At 40.8% G+C, this 18,744-nt stretch overlaps 1 protein-coding gene and 1 long non-coding RNA gene across 2 annotated transcripts in view; one reads left to right on the forward strand and one right to left on the reverse strand.

Annotated features, from left to right (window-relative positions):
* The window catches only part of LOC138261506 (ankyrin repeat and fibronectin type-III domain-containing protein 1-like), a 1,513,685-nt gene that overhangs the window by 417,331 nt on the left and 1,077,610 nt on the right, over positions 1 to 18,744 (forward strand). The gene's annotated exons all lie outside the window — the stretch shown is intronic.
* LOC138260756 (uncharacterized) overlaps positions 18,136 to 18,744 on the reverse strand; it is a 53,896-nt gene continuing 53,287 nt past the window's right edge. Inside the window, exon 3 of the long non-coding RNA XR_011198965.1 lies at positions 18,136 to 18,214. This is a non-coding gene — a long non-coding RNA (uncharacterized lncRNA). The remainder of the gene's footprint in view (positions 18,215 to 18,744) is intronic.

Raw genomic sequence — 18,744 nt, forward strand, 5'->3', positions numbered from 1 at the left:
AGTGATATTGACTGTCTTTCTTCAATTTCTATGCTCATTGGAAATAAAAGAAGGACTAGATGCTGTCTCTCACTGCTCAATTGGGAATAGTCTGGGAGGTGGCAACAACAGCCAGCCCCTGAAATAAGAGCGGCTGGTGCCCACTGGCAACTACAAACACAAATGCTGCAACAAACTTGGACATGGATCTGTTAGATAAAAAAAGTTTTTTTTTTAACATAAAGTAATATTTTGTTACCATACGTAAAGCCAAACCTGTGTCCAACTCCCCGCAGGTAGCCAAACCCATGCTGCACAAGGCCTTTGGCTGTGCACAGTAAAGGGCTGGCTGAAGAGCCAGGGCTGTGGCCAGGCCCTGCAGTCAACCCCCCCACTGGCAGCTAACCCCACTCAGCCCCGACAGTGTCACTCGTGCGGAGGTAGAAAAGTGGCAACGCTTTGTCCCATTTATGCAGCAAGATCTTTGTTTCTACAACAACTAAAAAAATTACAAAAGTATTTTTACCACTCCAGGCACAGTATTACAGCTTTAGATCATTAAAATCCATCCAAGGGAACCTGCAGTGAATAAAAGCAACCCCTGACACACACTCTTCTTTTATTAGCGCTTGTCAGAGAGATATAACTTTATCTATATGCAAGGGAAAAACCTCTATAAATCAAAGCAATACCTTTTCAAGCTTCAGTGCCTCATAAATTATTTTTTCAAAAAGAAGCAGGGATATCTAGTTAATCCCACATTTAGGTGTAAAGTAGTTTCTTTATATGGAACATCAACAGTCCAGACTTGCTCACCTTAAATGTCAGTTTTATGTGGAACTGATACAACTTCCAAAAACACTTTTTACTAAAAAATAATATAAACATTCCAAAAAATAATAACATTTTTAACTAAACAATATAAAAAAATAAACAAATAAACAATAACATAAATCAGATTCACCAACAGTAATAAAAGTGTTGGACTTCAGAGGGTTTAGATTTAATATTCCCACTCCTGTCTATGCAACGGTACGGAAAGTGTTGGGCTTCTAGGGGATTACATGTAAAAATACAAGTTCTAATCATATTCTAAACATATTTCACTACCTAATAAAACAAATTATAAAATTACAGTGCATAGAATTTTTTTAAATATTATTTAAGATGAATAGAAAAAATAAAAAATAAAAAAGTAACAAGAATAACATTCACTTGCTTAACCCCAAAGACAGGATTACAAAATTTTAAAATAAGTTTCAAATTATTTAATTCAAATTAATATTTTAAAAAAACAAATAACATTTAATAACAAAAATCATTTCACAGACAAAATTTAAAAACACTTACCATTAAATTATTTAAGAATTCAAATAAAACAGATAATTATCATAATCATTTTAATAGTAAAATTATATAAAAGTAATTAGCAATAAATCATTTTTATATATAAAACAATTAATCTACCTTTTTTCAGGTTCAAATCCCATAAACATTTATGTGTTTTTCCAGAAATAATTACTTCTGTTGGGTCTGATACAATTCAACATTCTCTGAAATGGATAGCCAATGAAAACATATTTTTCCTGATGTGCTCCTTAAAAATACGGGGTAAAAGAGATGGGCTGAATTTGTGGCTTATCATCCAGTTTTCTAGTTAAAGTAAATGCTCTTGCACTAGTTCAATTTTGTAGAGTTCTATATCATAAGGGCCAAATACTCTGGTCCAGATTTCAGAGTGCTTTGCGCCATCTACCAACATATTAGCATAATTTTTTTATGCTACTGTGGCTTTAGATGGCGAAAAACGCCATATTTACAAAGTGGCGCAATGCATGCATCGCGCCACTTTGTAATCCGTTGTGCTACATTATGAATCCACCATGCATAATGTATGTAAAGGGGCGATCCCCGTTGGGGGAGCTGAAAAAATGGCACAAAGAAATCCAAGAGATTTGTCTCTATGTACTGTTCAAGGTTAGCACCAAAATGTTGATGCTGACCTTGAACAGTACATCAATAGCATCAAAAATGTTGATGTTACTGCCCCCTACCCTGCGACATGGTGCACAATATCTAAGATATGGCGCACACATGGCTTCGGTAGGGAGCGCTAATGGGCTCAAGGAATGTGGCGCTGCACTGGGTGCAGTGCCACTTTCCTTAAATCTGCCTCTCTGTGTCTATGGAATAGTGTGAAAATGTGCCCTATACTCCCATAAGAGATAAGAGAGGCCTGACATTACTAATCCATTTGTGACTAATTAAGCCTCTTTATTAAAAGGATTTTTATCCAAAATAAAGAAGTGGCTTTGGTTATCAGATGGAAAGTACATTAACTAACCGGTAGTCCATCACTTCACTCTCTTAACCTCGCCATTTGGTACTTACTGCTTAGATACATTGGGATTGAAGTCATTGTTCTTCCTACTTTGGTCAATCCAGAACTCCAGAATTTGTTGATGCATAGTGTTCATATAGCTATCCTCAATGGCTTTTTGTTCCAAGAATAGTATGCTAGTCTTTTTCAGAAATTTCTTAAACCATCTAGTAGGAATAATACAGAAAAATTTGAATAGAGATACAATAAATGTGGTAGACTTTCCATTGCAAAATTGGTAAATAATTTATGAATTATTTTCTCAAAGATTAGTGTCTATCATTCTTAATATGATGTTGTTAGTGGAAAGTTAAAATGTTTATAGAAGTTACATATTGACTATATACTATCAGATCCCTAAGTCACAAGACTAGTGACAACACTTGCTTTTAGAGAGTGTTCATGAAAATGCCAGATACATGAAATAATATGTAATAAAATATGTAGCTGGCAAGCAATACCTGACACATAATTTTAAATTATATGTTTCACTGACATCTCTCTACTTAATGTCATGACTAATAGACTAATGAAGTAAAATCCCTGAATAGATATTAGGAACATGATCTCATGTATTTAGTTGTGTCTGTTTAAATGTCTTCAACCTACACTTCTTCATTTCATCTCCCAAAAACAAGAAAACAAGAAAATAAATAGAAAATTAATATGTATATTAGATAGGAGGTAAGTTTTTTGATGCACACAATGTAACCATAAATAATCTAGATGGCTTGTTCTTCCAAAAAGCATGCTAAACTGACATACCCAATTGGAATCGCACAAAATCATAACGAAATAGGAAACAATAACTTGTGCACTTCCCATTGAAAATGTAATAATTACCTACGGTTCACCATAAGTAATCCCTAATATGATTCTGACATTATAAACCTAAGTTAATTCAGGTCTGGAGACTACATATTCATTAAATTGTGTCATCACTAATTCCTACTAGTGGAGGCAATATTTAGGCTTTGATAGTGTTTGTGTACAGGTGGAATACATGAAGAAAAAAAATGTAATGGTCACCATTTAATACTGGTCACCTGCAACCAACAGACAATCATCACATATAATGGAATAAGACCCTCAACTTAATTAAGCATTCTTTTATGTCAAAGATAGAGTTGGATGTGGGTATCCTTGACATACTGCCATCTTTTAAAAAAGACGGATAGCTGCTGTTTTATCCTGATTAACAATTGGACCATTCCTATAAATGTCCATCCCAAAAAACCCTAATATGACCCACATGAGTACCTCATGTAAAACGAAAAAAGCTTTGACCATATCATTTGACATGAAGGTTGCATGTGACAGTTGCTGAGCATCTTCAAATGTATTCTTATGCACTCTATCCAGAGTAGAACCTGTGCTCCACCCAGGACTAAATGCATTTTTATCTGATGAGATCTGATTTATCTGATTAGATCTAATTTATCTGATTGATGCCGAGACTCTCTGTCAAAAACTTTTAGGCCTAAGGACCCCCTCCTAACAAACATTTCTAGAACCTGCTACTCCTCACCATCGACAACCACAAATGCCCTCAATTCCCACAGCAAATACATTTTACGGCAGAGAAATAATATTAAACAGTGTTTAGCAAACCAAAGGTTTGTGGGTGAATCCTAGTTATGTTAGTTTGCTGATGTTGTTGGCTTCAGTCATGTTTGGTGGGAGGCTGGAGAGCTTTGAGAGTCTGAGCACGGAGAACCATGTGATAGCACTTCCCGAACCGGTGGTATAACATCCTGTGCTGAGCCCCAGGCACAATAGGGCTTAATTAATGTGTGCACCTGCGACACATTGCTTTCTTTTTATGATGCTGCCTGGGATTGAGAGCAGGCCTAAGTACAGGGGTGCAGCCATATGCTGAGGCAGGCACTGTCAGGGTGGGAGAGAAGCTGTGGCAGCAGCTAGCACAGTGTTGTAAGACATTGCATGTCTGCACGACTTAAAGGTGAGGTGCCCCTCACATTAAAAAAAAGACACACAGGTTCAATTTATCCCAAAATTAAGTCAGTGGTTGCGCCATGAGACGCTCATGGGTGAGTAATCGCACCATATAAGAACCCTGATTGACTGAATGAGGCATGTACCAAAGTGGAGGCACAGGCAGCAGTGAAAAAAAACATAACTGCCGCTTGCGGCCCGGGCTGAATGAGTCTCAGCTGTGGTCAGACTGTTGCAGCCAGCACAGCAGAGCCCCTAGGCCAGTGCTACCAGCGCCAGCTATATTGTGATGAGTGAACTGTACTCACTGATGCATCAGTGCTGTGTGCAGTACAGTGCTCCAATTCTTGTCAACCTTCCACCATCCGCAAGGGAATGGGCAGCCAGGCCAACCAGCTGTCGAAGAGTATTAAAAAACAAGCATTTGCAATACAATGGGTCTTGCATTTGCTCGAGTTAGAGCTATTATAACTGTAAATTCCTAACTGGACTTTTTTTGCCACATAACTTGAAAATGAAAAGTAAGGCAGTTGGCATAAACGAGCTGATTCAAAGTGCCACAGCCGCCATGAGCATGAGAGCAAAGGAGAGACACAAAAAGAAAAAGAAGCGTGCTCACAGTCAAACGTATCGGCAAATGTGCAATTATCCATGTGACAGGGCCGGTGTCCAAGGCGGTAACAAAACAGCCCGAAGGAGGGAGAAACTTAAAGCATTTATTAATGATAACAAAGGATTTCAGAAAGGTAAGCCCATGAATGAGTGATAGTGATGGATGTGCGGTAGGCATGGTTAAAAGCCCACAGACAGATTACAAAAGGTCAAAGTGCTTGCGCGACCTAAAAAAATAAGAAGTGAAATACTGCATGCAATAAGGTTGGTGTCAGTAAGTGTAGGGCGGGGTCAAAGGAGTGACCAAAAACAAAATATTCTGTAAGTTTTCTTAGGTCTTTCACTGTCAGGTAGCTTAAATAAATAATACTGCACAGCTTAAAAGAAAATTAAATACAAAAACTTGTTACTCATTGGGAAATGCACAATAGTACATTATAAAACCTCTATTAGTTAATGCACTGCAGTGGTCTGTGTGTAACCAGAGAGCCATACAATTAAATCTTGGGTGGTGTAGTAGAAAATAGTGACTTGTGTCCTTGCATTTTTAGTGCTTCGAGATCACAACCAAGTAGCATTTTATATATATATATATATATATATATATATATATATATATATATATATATATATAGATACATACATATATATATATATATATATATAGTGCTACAAAACGCATTAAAAGTTTTATGACAAAATGGTGCTTCCAAAATATAGATTTTAGCAGTACCCAGACTGTGTAATGCATTTTCTTTACATAACTGTCCCTTCAACACCTTCTATGGGTAGTAAGCGTTATGTAAATACAAGTACCATTAGAAGTACTTACATCGCACCTCAGTTGTTAACAGCACTACCACTCAGAAAGAATACATCTTTATCACAAAGATTCATCAATCAAAGCCAGTACTGGCTCCCAAGCGTCCTCTACATTTGCAGATTAACTCGTAGTGCACACTTGCATTTCTTGCAGCAGGCACCCTGTCAGGAAGAGGTTTATCTGTCTGGACACTGAGGACATGCTGAAGCATTTAGAATATTGGAATTAACCATCCCTGTGACGTTGCTTTACGAAAAGTAGGGAAACAGTTTTTCATAAATCCTTTTTTGTGCTGACAGTCTCTGGGGAATGCGCAACCTCCTTCTCATGACTGAAGACCTCTGGATTAGATCAAAGTTCCCCAAAAAGTCATCAGCCTTTGAGCAAAAGCAGTGGTGTAAATGTTATTGCCACCATTATTGTGACTTATATGTCTGTAAGATTCGCACTTTTTAAGAGAATTTCTGCTTTACCAATCAACTTGAGTACACACTCGGCTGTTGCTGGTGGGAGGGATCACACTTGTATGAATTCTTTAAAACTTCCTTTCAGTACAGGGCTTACTGTAGAACTAGTTTGCAGAAATTGTTATTCTGTGCAGGACCTAGTGCCTCGCTGAACTTTAATGAACACATAACACCTGTTACTAAATTGAATGTAATATCTTCACCAAATAACACTCTATTCTCCTTAGAGAGTGTAATATCTGTATGGGAATCCCAAAATATAACAGTTACCTCTAAATCATAGACTTCCTATTTTCAGTGACAGTTCTCTATAGAAGTTTACAAAGCATTACTTGATTAACTTAGTACCAGTAACCAATATATCATGATAATTCCCACTGAACAGTATGTCTTAATTATTATGTTCATATTTTAGGTACCAGGAGAATACCTTTTCACAATTTTCGCTCAGTATACAGTTCAACTGGACTCAAAGACTTTGTGCAAACCTTTCTTCATCGTCCTTAGAATTAATCCTAGCCCACAGTTTGGCAAGCTTTACGTGATCATTGTTGGCGATTCATACACTACATCTAGGCTTAACTGCTAGATCTCTAAACTGGACATCCTTTGTAATATTGCTGTGTCTGTTGTTTTACAGTCAGTAATTCGTTCAACTCCCATCCTACTTAAACAGCATTAAGTTCTTCCCATTGAATGAAGTTACTAGTAGCCGGAATCATATTTTAACAAGAAAGTGCTGATGAATCTCATAGACTCACCTAGTATTTATTTTACATTTAAAACCCCAACAGGATATGCTATGAGATGTCCTTTTGGGGAGAGGGAGCCTAAAGCAACCCGACAATAGCTGAACAGTCTAACCATATGCTTGGCAAATGTGACACATCCTCAACACAATACAAATGGGGGATATATATAAGAATGTAGCCAGAATATGACCATTAATGCCTGAGGAGTAAAAGCAAAAGTAGATATTTTGGTACTTGTTATTCTTCTTGTATCATGAAGGTGTAGTTCACTCATTAGTTGAAAAGCACACCATGTTGCATACACATGGATTTTTTAGATTTCCTATCCAGGGAGTGATCTGTGGATTGGTGTTTAGAAAGAATATCGAATCAAAAATGTCGTGGGGCAAAATATTGTGTCAAGAATATTGAGGACAAATATATTGTTAAAATACTTTCTATTGGTAAGCAACGCTTTACTACATAAAACTACAAAATATATACTTTGATGATATGTATATCTTGAAGGTACGTAGATGTGGCATTCAGGACAGTAAACCGGTACTTACCTTCTGCACTCACTTCTTGATATTTTGGTACTCAATATTTTTGACACAATATTCTGGCCACACAATTTTTTCTCCAATATTCTGTCAGTGATCTCGGTGGGTTAACTAAACCCCCCATAAAACAATACACCCTCATGTTGTCAAACATCTGCCAGAGGCTTTACATCACTAACAAACTCTATAGGCCTCTACAGTGTAAATTTCCCAGGTGTTCAAAAGACAGTGTGAATAAGGCCCTAAGCATATAAAACTATAGAAAATTGCACTGATTCCATTGGATGTATTTTAATTAGGACATTGGGTGACAGGCAGACAATTCACATTGCAACCAAACCAATAGTTTCACTGATCAGTAACAAAATGCCATGATTATTGATTAGGGACGTATAGTTTCATTATCACCCATTCTTGCAAACACACAGATTCCATTGCACTCACACAATGTTCCTCTGAATAAATCACTTGCCTATTTTTCCTAAGAGGATAGTTCTTTCTGAACAGTGTTATAGCAAGCCTATATGTAGTGAGCATTAAGATTTTATCAGCCTTTTATCCCCTCATTTCCATAGTGCATTTCAATATTTATATTTTACCTTCATATAAAAAGTACGGTTATCTAGCATGTTTCTCCACATCTCCAAAAACAAGCTCTTGTAAAGAAAGAAAAAGGATACTCAGTCAACAAAATAGAGAAACAGTCATGTAAACTATATAAAACACTGTTCTATGCTCGAACGACCGATGTCATACACGTTTCCAATTTACATTCCAAATGTACCAGTTTACATTTGTAGTCAACGCCGGCAATCTTTCAGCTCTCTCAAGACTTTTCTCTCCATAGCTACTCTGCTGAAATTATTTTTTATCTCTTCTTTAACCCTTGTGTTTTCTTGAAATTCAAAAATTTGGATACATCTGCAGTTCCACCCATGTTCTCACAACCTTCTGTTTCTTACTCCACAACACCAAAGTAAAATAAGTCAAAACACTTTTCCGTCATTCTCTTCCGTCACCTTTCTAATGAGTTTCTTTTGCTTGCAGTAAATACCCGATGCAGAAAAATAAGTGCCGGCCCTCAAAATAAATGCCGGTGCCCTGCACTGGAAACCACCAGCTCAAATTAAGCACTGGTGAGAAAGAGAGTTTGAATGACTGAAAATGACATAGTGACAGTGGGGTTAGTGAGTGAAAAAGTTGTGTGATGCTGAGAGGTGCTGAGCAATGTTGAGAAAGCAAACCAGACAAGAGGCTAAGCTATGAGAGGGACTATGTATTTATGTTAAGCGCTGAGTAATTGTGAAAGGGAGTGAGTCATCGTGAGAATGTTGGTGAGAAAAGACCCTAGTGATATTGAGAGGGCGACTAAATGAAGATAAAGGGAATTAGGTGACTATGAGGCAAACTGAAAAAAAAACTATAGTGCGGGGTAGGCTGAATGATGTGTGAGTGTGGGTGAGTAAAGCGACAGACTCCTGAGAGTGGTGGTGAGGAGTAGGCGCTGAATGACTGGCAAAAACGCTTGGTGGGAAGAATTTCATTACACCGGAGTAACTGAAGTAACGTTTTGTAATTTCATGTTACAGTTTGACACAAAATTACTGATAATTATGTGATGAATCCTCCACGCATAATTTGGGTGGAAAATCTTACAACAAGAGCACATTCAGTAAGCGTGGTTGGCTGCTTACTGTTAGTTTTCTGCTGCCAATTGGATTTCAGGTGCAGTTTTGCACTAAAATAGCTCTAAACGCAGGGAGTAAGTTGAAGAAAAAAACAGCCTCAAAGCACATTTAGCGAGCACCTGCTTGCTATTTGTGTTTGGTGGCATTTAGTGCTATTTCTTAGTGCAAAAATGCCCCCTTGCATTCAGAATGAACCAGGGGGGCATTTGTGTGCTAGAAATAGCGCTAAATGCAGAATTACTCTTCTCAAGTAATTTGGCGTAATCATGTGGAATTCACATGGTATTACACAAGGTGCACACCCCCTAGTCATGATGTGATGGGGTGTGGTGGTTTAAGCATTGTCATAGTTCGGATGAGCATGATTACTGGGCGGTCAGAATGAAGCTTTGTGATTGTGAAAGCGTTGCTAGCCTTTGTTGAAAGAGGGTTCAGTTATTTTGAGATGGTGAGAGGGTCTTCCTGATGAAGAGGGGATACAAGAGAAAAACAAACAAGAGTTTAGTTTGGAAGCTGAGTGACGATTTCTGTGGTGGTTGATCTTTAAGTGACAGTACAGAAAGGGATGTGACAGCAAAGGTATGGCCGGAGGATAGCTACTGAACACCTCTCTTTACCTGAGGCCTAATGTATCTAGTGGCGACTGGCAATTTTAGTAGGGAGGGTGGTGGGTGGGAAGCACACTCTTACTCATTCGTTAACTTACGCACGCAGGCACATCCATTCACAACACTCATCAACATTCAAATATACACGCACGTACCAAACATTCATTTCAAAAACACACACACACTTACCTTCAGCTAGGAGGTACCAGGAGGGTTGGGACTGCTGCCTTTCCTCACTGGCTGACCTTACGTCAGCCAATGAGGGAAGGCAGCAGTCCCAACTTCATCACAGAGAGGGATGGGGGTCAGTGAGACTGCTAATCCCATCCCACTCTGTGATGAGGTGTCACTGATTGACACTCGCCCTTAGCGCTTCAGGGCTTGAACCTGAACGCCCAGGTTGGAGTCAATGGGCGACGCTTCCCTCGTCACCGAGGGGGAGGGCCTTGAGTCACCTTTCCTGAGCCAAGGAGGTCACGTCCATAGGAGCTGTGACCTCTTAGGCCCAGCAAAGTTCAGCTCAGGCAGCCAGGAGTCTGCGCAAATCACGCATGTCTTGCTCCTAGCTGCCTGAGCTGAACATGAAGAGTGTCTGTCAGACTGACCTTTGTTCAGCTTGACATGCACTCTTCATGAGGTGGTGGGGTGTGGCCCCTCCGCCCTAAAAAAAAGGGCCGTGCCTGAATGTATCCTTGTCCCCTCACTCTCTGCCCCCTCGCTCCCCCTTATTTGCACGTTTTATTTATGTTTTTTCTCTCTTTTTTTTGCTCCCTCTCTCCCTCTCCTCTCCCGCTCCCTCAACTCGGGGGGGATGCATTTGAAGAGAGGTGGAAGGTCGCTCCTTCCAGAGAGTTGAAGGCTAGAACAGTAGGCAGAAGGCATTAACCTGTCTGAGCCATCCATCCATCCCAGAGGCTGGCTTGCTGCAGGCTCCCGGCTGGCTGGGTGGGAAGGTTTCACTGCAGAGGGGAAAACCCAGACAGGCCCCTGGGGGTGACTGAGATAACCTTCGAGGCGTCAGTTGAACTGTTTGAACTGCTTTCAGGGTTACGACCTGGAGGCTGGAAGAGGACAACTGCTTATATACGGGGAAGCAGGTGGGTGAACCTCCCCCACCCAACAGAGAGAAGAGAAGGAAGTGTAAAGTGGCTCTCAGCAGGATGGAAGCAGCCTATTGATTAAAATCCACACACCAACAAAAAGTCAGTAGTGCTGACGAAACATGCACATCACTTTACCCGTAAAAATATGATTCCACAGTTATTGACAATTCTCAGCAATTGGTAATTCCCACTCAGGGACAAGTTTGCAGTGATTGCATACCCGCTATGTGTGATACCACATGGTGCGGTAATTAGCAGGTGTGCACGATTCCAAGTTCATGAACCGTGGGATGGTGAAACTACTAATTGCACGCTTTTCTTTGATACACCATGGTCAACTTGAAGAAAGTAGCGTGGAAAAAAACTGTTGGTGGTGTAGTTTGTGCGTAATTAATAATACTGTATCAGGCTTACCGCCCGTTTACAATGATGAACCGACTATAACTCTTTGAAGAGTTAGAACCAGCGCTTTAAATGGGCCAGTACTTTTTTTATTTTGAGAGGGAGAGTACCTGCACTTCTCAGGAAATCAGTTCAGTATTGCGATCAGGTGTTGAAGCGCATGCATGAGAGTGTGACGTGTTGGTGGTGTTTAGTCTATGTGATCATGAGTGGGAGGCTGTGAGAGAGAAGGGGTGCTGGGTAATGTTGGTGCAAGATTGGTGGGTGTAGGGTGTGGGTGAATGCATGAGAACTGGCAGGAGACACATGTATATGCTCCTTTTTATGTTGTATGGTGTGGTGTGGCAGTAGTGCAGCAAGAGGCTGCCGGGGTGCAGGGCAGGGCAGTGGTGGGTAGGAGGAAAACCAGGGTTACTGGTGATGGGCGTGGTCCACATAGGGATGGGCACAGACAAGCTTGCCTTTGGAGTGCCTTTGGTAACTCACTCCTTACTTCCCAATGTTTTTGGATGCCTCTGACAATAGCTTTTCAAGAAGAAAGTGGTTAGCCAACTCTACTTAGGCACTTGAAGAAGTCAATATAGTCAGTGAAGGTAGAAAGGCAATAAAGCTGTTAAAGAGATATTTAAATCCTAACAGTGGTTTTCAATTTGTAAAAGATTAAATGCCAAGGTACAAAGTTTTGTTCAAAAGCCAGTGGCCAGTGCTACTAAAGGTCTGGATGCCAAATACCAAGGCTGTATAGTCTTGATTCCAATTCATGCTTCTTTAATTCACCATCAGGCACACCCTGCTTCTTTATCTCACTCTGTAATGGCTGGTTCCAAAAAGTGAGTGCCAGCAGGCCCCACATGCAATCGGCACCTCAAATTAAGCACTGCCCAGTGGGTATACATAAACCCAAAAGTGTGGACACATTCATTGAAGGTCAATGGCGTAAAATGTGCCTCTACTGTACAGGTGGCTCTCACCTCTCAGGGAGCTTCACCAAGCACCATGTGATACTGACACCTTCCTCATAGTTTAGAGCTGGTGGAAATGGGAAATTTTAAAAAACCTGGAGGAAAGCCAAAGACTTTTAGAGACTGAAAGGCCTGTTGTTTCACATCATTATTGTTTCTGTATTATTGTCCTTAGCAAGTCCAAATCACCCACAGATAGCCGCTGTTATGTTTGTAGCATGCTTTGCTGCAATGCACTGCTTCACATTGCTGCTAGTAGTGTAGTGACACAAGCTTTAACTTACACTACAGATTTCAGACTTATGTTGGTAGGCAATGACTGTTAAAGTATCCTAGGCTCTGCTAACCAGAGCCTGAGCCAGTGTTCTATCCTCTAAAAGTATATGCTGATTGGTATGATTTTAAACAGCCTGCCTGTAAGTCCCTAGTATATGGTATGGCTTGTAGGTTTAGAGATTCAACACCCCTTAATGCAGTTGTGCATTGTTGTGGTGTCTGACATCATTTTAAAGCCAGGCCTGCCTAACTCTATCCAAATTCAGCTGTGTAATTAAAAGCACTTCCAAAACTACCTGCGGCTCTAGGTACCCCCAGGGTAGAGTGTATAGTTATGAAAAACAGATACCATATAAAAGATGTTTTATATGCCCTGGTAGGAGAAACCAGCCAAAGTTATGTTTCTCTACTGTAATGCTGCTAGCCCCATAGATTAACAAGAAGAGGGATTTATTACATTTAATGAGGTCTAACTTTGGATTGGAGCTAGCTAGCCATATCATTCAAAATATGAAATTAATTGTTACATTAATCAACAAATTGCAAATGTGGAATTAAATATAACTGTTGTAGGAAAGTAATTCTATAACTTACTATTCTGAAGTAACCTAAAGTAGCTCTGCAACAGCCTCTTCTGATTGGGCAACCTTTGCCAGTCTGAGCCAGGATGCTCCCCGAGTAGGTGTGAAGTAGCCTAGGGATGCAAATATAGCCATTTGGTAGAAGCAGATCTCCTTCCTGGAGAAGCCAGGAAGAGGAAGGAGTCTAGATAGATAAATTGGACTTCAAAGGGAGGGGCTCTGCAGAAAACAGATGTCACAGGATCCAGGCCACCCTTATTCCTTGATCTCTGGCCAGATGGGAGCCCCCAATTTAGTTTAGGAGAAGGGCTGGAAGGCAAGTGTAGCCAGTTGTTAGGCACACCTTTAGGTGGGTTTACACAGACACACACTGCAAGGAAAGATTTTCTCTAGTTTGATTTTTGGGAGAATGTTGAATTCTGGGCTAGACATTTGGCACACTTCACAGGAAGTGGTTATACTAGAGGGAGGTAGCTTAGTTCCTATTGGTTAGGGTGTCCCCTCCTTCAATTCCAGAATTGAAGGACAAATAAGGCAGCTCTGCAAAGTTCAGCAGATCACTGTCTGGAAAACAATAATGACTGCCCTGCTGGACCTCTCACCACACCAAGATAGGATTGCACTCGGAAAGACTGAACTTGTTGCACTTACAAAGCTCTATAAAGAAAGGACTGTTCCTGACTCCAAAAGGAAAGTAGTGGACTCCCTGACCAGCAAATCCAAAGTGAGGATGCCCCTGTTGACCAGTTGTAACTGGGCCTGTTTTGAACTGAACAAATGCATTGTGGGAGATTGAGCTGCAGTCTCATCAGAACTGACACAAGATGATGCAAAGCCTCGCCACACACTTGCCAACTCCACCAGCTTCAACATAACTGATACAAGTTGATGTGAAGCCTCAAAAAGCCACGCACACAACTTCATCAGAATCTGCGCAGCATGATGCAAATCAGTGTGAAGCTTCGCAAAGCCTTGTCACACAGCTTCATTTGAACTTACACAACCACAATGCACTTTGAAGCAGAACCTCGCATTTCAGCCCTTGCAGCTCCTCCGAACCAGACGATTTGAAGCTTTGCAAAGCAATGCCTCGCAGACCATGTACCAAAGGCATAAGGTACAATATTCAGCTAGCCTAATTTGGTCCTGTGCCAGACCTGCGCTCCAAAGTGTCATCCTGAACTTGTGACTTTATCCTAATCAAGCGCTACCAAATACCCTTAGTGAACACTCTGCACCTTGGCACAATTTTTACCTAAATCTTTAGAAATTCATATCTCTGGTTTGATGTTTTAGTGTCATTTGAAAGATAAAAATATTTACTACTTGTGCCAATTAGTTATGGATTTTAATTTTGTTGTGTCTTATATATTTACTGTTTTGGTGGAATTAAGGTCCATGTTTCTGAAAAATGGCAGACAACAGCGCTAACACAGTAGTGCAACATTTTTTTTAACACTGGCTAACGCCATTCGTTAAAGCCATCCGTGCACCATAATTATAAAATGACTCATGATGGTGCTAAGGAATGGCTAGCGTCACAAAAAAAGATGGTAGCCTGTGGGGGATGGCATTAGGGGAAATGACGCTAGTGGGTCAGAAATGAGGTCATGCTGGTTAGCAGCAAAATGTCTGCTGCTAATCAGCTTAGCGTCATTTTCTGAAGCACAAGCAGGCAAAAATGACTTACTAAGTATAGACAGGAGTCATGACCACCACCCCAATGCCTACCACAGGGGACCAGTATCCCCTGGGCAAGCCCTGCATACCCAGTGCCACGCAGGGGGCCCCATTTAAGGGCCCACAATGGCACTTAAAAAAATACTAAATATACTCACCTAAACTTACCTGGGATGGGGTCCCCCCTCCTGTAGTATCCCTGTGGTGTGGGTGGTGGTGTTGCTGGGGTTTGCGGTGGGCATCTTTGTGACCATTCCATGGTGTTTTCCTATGGAAATGGGCCTACCTGTACTTCAACGCCTGGTCTGAGCAGGCGTTAAATAGTGCCACTAAGTGGGTTTAGCGCCATTATTTTGGTCTGCCTCCCACATCCGAGTAGTTTCTGCACGAGAGTTAAATATGGCACTGGGGGGGGAGCATCATTTTTAGGATTGGAATGCCTACCATGCATCTCATTTATGCAAGGTGAGTTTGCACATCCTAAAAATGGTGTTAACTCCTATAGCTTGATGCTAGACAGGTCTAGTGTCAAAATATAAATATGCAGTAAAGTTAGCGCCGCTTTAGTGCCAAAATAAATGGCACTAAGGCGACGCTAAGCTTCCATAAATATGGGCCTAAATGCTTCACACATGCAAATCCTCTAAGTTAAGCCTGACTGCTCGTTTGCTAAGATACCAAGGGTTGACAAAGATTTCATTTACTGAGACTTGACTGGACATATTAGTGATTGCAGTATTATTACTAGAGGAGGGTGAATGCCCACACCTACTAATAGCCCACTTTCCTATACCTGTGAAGCGGGATTCCAAACTAAGGCATGATTATAGAAGGCCTACCCTGAGCTGTGTGATTCCCAGATTGGTAAACTCTGGTTCTCTTTGGGTCACCTGTAACCCTTACCAAAACGTTTTTAGATTCATTTTGCTTCTGCACATTTTAATGTAAAAGCTACATATTAAAAAATAGGGGAAGTTGTGGACCAAGGCATTTACAAGCCTCCATTGCTAAAGTACAACTAACCAGTTCAGACATCTAACTCCTCATCCTGATCCACTTCCTGATCCCTCGAAATCAATCCATGTGACAAATCTCTCTCCAAAGCCTGACCTGTGTTTGTGTGAGTGGTTTCTGGATTTCACACATGCAGTGTCTCTAAGAGATTTTGAAGTGTGATTTTCTGAAAATAACTTAATAGAAAACCTTTTCAGAGAAAGCTATAGTTTTGTGACAAGGGACGACATGGGTTTGTGACTCCATTTTGTCTTTTCAGCTTAGCACCAGGGTTAGCCTATTGAACCAGTGATTTATTGAGAGCGGCAAAAACAGACAAGCTACCTCATCTTCTTTCAGCGGTAGCAGGAACAAGAGCAAAAGGGATTTTGGCATCCGGACTGTGTGGTCCAATTAGATTTGAGGGTCCTCATGGAAGCAGCATTGGTCTCCAGCTTTGTATCCACTATGCGGCAGATCCCTCTGGCACAAGACAGAAATAATTGGCAAGAGAACAGCATAAATTAATCATTCTTAGTCTGCTCCAGAGTCAGGAACTATTCTTGGTGTTCTTTGGGTTTGCAAGATCGAGGTGAATGCGGGAAGCATACGTTGTTAATTGGCCATCATCAGAAAAGCCAACAGCACAATACCTTCCACCTTACTGTCATGGAAGTCATTTAGAGGTCGCCAGGGGTCGTGACTGCGACCCATGACTTTCCCCTTGAAACCATTGGCACTTCTTATTGAACCCTTGGCCTCGGAGGTGACAAGCTCAGTGCCTGGAGCACAGTGGCAGCTCGACCTTATGGAAATTGGTTGTGGCTCCTTCTCCTTGATTTCTGTCAAATTATTATTACACAAACAGTGAATATTATTATATTAACCACTATCAGTGTCATAAAAGCGGAGTACAATTAGCCAGGATATAACCTTCCCTGGCACCTGAAGTAACGAAAAAACGCTTTCAAATGTATGGTGTGTGTGTGCTTCAGGGTGAGAGTGTGTATTTATATGAGTGACAGTGTATGTAACTGTGAATGTGTGTGTAAGCATGTATGTGTGAGTGAAAGAGAAGGTCAAAGGATGTATAATGTCACTTCTGCTATGCCTAGCATTTTGGTAAATTGATGTCCATGCTTACTGTAATTGGTGCAGGATTTTTTGGCTATCTAGTTCAGTGTTGCATAAGATAGTGGTCAGACTGGGACAGAAAATAGGCCTAGGCATCAAAATAAAATGCCTACCATTAAAGATTCATAGCTAAAAAACGTTGCCTACAATTGTAAATATGGTCAATTTAAACAAGTAAAGAAACACTTCATAGGTGATTCGTAAATTATGGGAGACTGTAGGCTTGCTGAGGCAATGTTTGTGGTAATATCAAGGAAATCAACAGTAAAAACTGGCTCAGCAGACAGTAAAACAGACCCACAAACCTCCAGTGCTGGGCACATACTGACCTGTTAGAACAGCCCTTCTGGCACTGCCAGCTTGCCCTGTATTACCATATATGCCAGTCTGACCTTAAGTGAGGTCCTATAGAGAAGAAGCAAAGCCATACTTACAGGATAGCACCTGATCTTAATTATTCTCATTTCCATTTACTTTTTGCACTTTTATATCATGTGGAAGCCCCAATAATATGGTGTGGTCTCTGCCATAATGGACGACGTTGAACATCCCGACCCAGCCTTTAAAAAAAAAAACAGTCTCCATCCCAAATGTTGACATATTTCCAGGAATTATTGTTGGCCACACTCCCAGTTCTAATGTTGGCAGTGTAACTTCCATTGATGTTGGGTGCAGTCCCAGACGTTAAAGATGGCAGCAATTCTTGGCATAAATACTGGAAGCACTTCCTGATACAATGACACACTCTACCACATTTCAGTTTTATCAGTTCTAAGGTACATCTGGATAACTTCTTAGACATAAACATCGGAAGCGCGTCTTGAATAACTGTTAACCTCACTATAAGGCCTAGCTGTTGGAAGCACTCCAAAGACATAAGTGACGCAGGGCTTTCAGGTATATACAGGCGATACTGTTGACACCATTGACATTCACTGTTGGGTTCACTCTTTGACATAAATGTTGATAACACTTTTTAACGTCAGTGAAAATCTGAAGTAGCAATCAATCATCACTGATAAACAAAAAATAAAATTGCATGCTGACAGAACTCATCCAGCATTATCTAAGCAAGAAATTCAGGATACATTCATAATCACTGGCATAAATGTTGCCAGGACTACTATGTATACCTATTGTGAGCAGTTTTAATACAGCAAAGATTACAGTTTCCTTTGAGAGATTCTTTGTACAGTACCTTCATAAACCGGATCCATCAACCTCTATGTTTGTCTCTGAATTTTCTCCCACCTAAACACCCAATCCGCAAGGGGATCTGCAAAAGAAATTATGTGACTTGAAGCACAGACAAGAAATGAGGACCTGTGACATGCACCCCAAGCACCATCTGACTTTTTATGACCCCACCACTAAACCACTCTCTTGCATCCACAAGGATCAGACCTCAAAGTCCCAACCATCTCTTGTGTCAGTGAACACCTTGCTGTCTATCTCACTGGATACATCTCCAGCACAATCGGTTCCCTGTGATCCAGGGTCTGAAATGGATATCCTCTGTCTTGCAATAACTTTCCATAACCAAGGTTGCATTCCACACCCACTAGGTAGCACTCCTTATTAATGAAGGCAAGTCGTAAAACGTAAAACAAGTCTCCTCTGTTAATATTTTCTGTTAGGTTGCTGTCCTCGCTGTGGCCATTGACCACATCCGTCTGCCCTTTACCTCAGCAGTGCTCGGTGAGGCATCAGGAAGCTTTTTTGACACTCTGAAATTGGTATTATTCATATTCCTCCATTGCTAAACATTCCAGCAAGAGGATCTGCTTTGGAAGTGACTGTGAAACA

The sequence above is a fragment of the Pleurodeles waltl genome, chromosome 10 (genome assembly GCF_031143425.1).
Source record: "Pleurodeles waltl isolate 20211129_DDA chromosome 10, aPleWal1.hap1.20221129, whole genome shotgun sequence".
Taxonomy (NCBI): domain Eukaryota; kingdom Metazoa; phylum Chordata; class Amphibia; order Caudata; family Salamandridae; genus Pleurodeles; species Pleurodeles waltl.